The sequence below is a fragment of the Vicia villosa genome, linkage group LG7 (assembly GCF_029867415.1).
Source record: "Vicia villosa cultivar HV-30 ecotype Madison, WI linkage group LG7, Vvil1.0, whole genome shotgun sequence".
NCBI classification, from domain to species: Eukaryota; Viridiplantae; Streptophyta; class Magnoliopsida; order Fabales; family Fabaceae; genus Vicia; species Vicia villosa.
Window position 1 is genome coordinate 25,687,680 of NC_081186.1, and position 2,492 is coordinate 25,690,171.

A 2,492-nucleotide genomic window follows, 5' to 3' on the forward strand; every position below is an offset into this window, starting at 1 on the left:
AATCCAGTTGGAGGCCCACGTGCTAGGAAACTGCCAGAACACCCTTGTGCTAGGGCTGAGTCAGCAGGTGACCCACGTCCTGGATGAGCGTGGCGCAGGATTCGGAGGAGGTTGACCGGATCCTTCGCTGTAGCGTGACGCGTGGTTTTCGTGCTTGGGCAATCCGTAACGGCTACCAAGTAAATGGGCCCAAATGCTTTGGGCCTGCTCGGCTAGACGGAAGAGCTGGGCCTGCTCGGCCCAGTCCAGAACAGGAGCCCCCCAAGTCATTAGTCGTGTGGGAGTGATGACTTTAACCAAGAGGCTGGCCGAGCACGAGTACGAACGTTTGTCGTCAACTGGGCTCTCCTCGGATGCTTAGGTAAGCGGGGAGAGTTGTTGCTGACGGGGATGTAAGACCAAAGATGTGGTCGGCTCTAGTTCTCGGAGTCCGGCCGAGGAGGTGACTGTCCCTTTGCATTCCACTTGACACGTTTTGGTTGCTTCTTGTCAGAGTTTGACTGACAGGTGGCGACTGTTGAGACTGCCATCATTGCAGCGCCGTTTGGTATAAGTACCGGCTGCACCGTTTGGGTTTTCCAAGACGCTTTATGACACTTGGCGCTTTCCCATGCTTAGAGCTGCCTTGGGGGTGTAGGCAATGATTGCGCCTCCTAGGCTGCCTAGGCCATCATGACACCCTTTGGCCTCCTTCCTCTATATAAAGAGCGAGAAGATCATTCATTTATCACTTAGCATTTTGAAAGCTTCCGAGACTCGCCCACAGCTCTCTTCTTCGTCTCGTGCATCTCTCCTCCGCTCTCTCAAGTAAGTTCCTCGTCTTCTCCTTTGTTTATTTATTTAAGATTTATGTTCTAGCTTGAGTACGGCGAGCAAGATTTAAGAGCACAGCGGGCGAAGCTAATGAGTGTGCCGAGTAGATTTAGGAAATTGTTATTCTTTCATGTGTTTGCTGAGTGAAACTTGAGTAAGCCGAGCGAGAATAGTTGAGTGAGACATCCAGCCTTTGAACTAGACGAGGAGAGTTTAAATGCGACGAGCAAAAGAGTTTACGTGTCTCGATTAGGGTTGTTGGAGAATTAGATGTGCTTGCCGACCATCGTTGGGGGTGGTCACCTTGTCTTGCTAGCACCTTTTTCTAATGTAGTTTGATGGTAGTTGGTCGGATCTGATGGACCTAGTAGGATGCGTCGTGGATGTTGGTCGTAGGCAGGAGTCTTTCCTCGTCCTCCCTCCTCGCCCTTTCACTTGACTTGCGGTGGAAGGGTGGATTTGACAAGTCGAATTCACTGTTTCCTCTGCTTTTCAGGTAAATGGCTGACGAAAACAAGGACGGCGTCGTCTTCGACATATCCGAGGGGGACGAAGCTATTGGTTGCTCGCCGGATGAGGGTGTTCCAATCATTGAGACCTCCCCTAGGGAGCTTGAGGAATGGGTGGCCGTCGCTCCGAGGACGATTGCGTCGCGCTTCTCGACGCATCCTAAGGAGGCCTTTAATGACCTCGAGGATCTTGACCCGAATGAGGAGCCTTCCTGGGGTGCCTTTGTACCTAAGTCTCATCAGAGGATCTGCTCGCAATTCCCTGGTCCTCGCTTCGCTATGTATGAGTTTGTCTTCAAAGAGGTCGGGCTCAGGCTCCCCTTCACGCATCTACAGCGGAGCGTTTTCGGGTGGCTGCGTTTGTGTCCGTCCCAGCTTCACCCCAACGCCTTTGCGTTTCTAAGGGCCTTTGAAATCGTGTGCGGATTTTTGGAGGTCGAGGCAACTCTGCCCCTATTTTTCAGAGTGTTTCATCTGCAGAGGTTGCGTGACTCGGACGGCAAATGAAGTTGGGTGTCCTTCAAGCAGCCGAAGAAGCTGTTAGCCATTTACCAGAACTCCATCAAGCATTTCAAAGGTCGATACTTTATGGTTAAACCTCTCACTCCTGGGGCCGAGGATCATTTGTTTGAGATTTGAGAATATATTCAGGACGGAGTGAAAAAGATGGGTCCCGCTGCTCGGTTCTCGTTGGAGTGGCAATATGATCACTTCGATCATGGGACTGACTACTACATTTTCCGAGATGAGGATCTCAACGAGCGTGACGGCTCGCCTCCTTCGTAGATGGGTTTAGGCCGGCAGTATGCACCTATCCCAACGGGGATCCTTTATTCGAAGAGGACGGGGGTCCCATGCTGGAGCCTCGGTATATCAACACCAAAGCTATCCTCGAGTGCGGGGGTTACGGGGATGCGATGATCTTGCTTGGTGAGGAAATTATTTCATGTTTGAATAATACCTCTTCGGTACTAACTCCTTTTGTTTTGCAGGGCAAATGGCCGACTTGCATGATAAGGTCGTGAAGATGAGAGCAAAGAACAAAGTGGCCACCAAGGTGACCGTGAAGCGGACGCGGGTCGAGGAAGTCAAGGCGGCTGCTGCGGGCGCTCCTGATGGTGGATCCCCTTCGTCGGTTGGGACGACTTCGGGTGATTCCCTGGCCGGGAA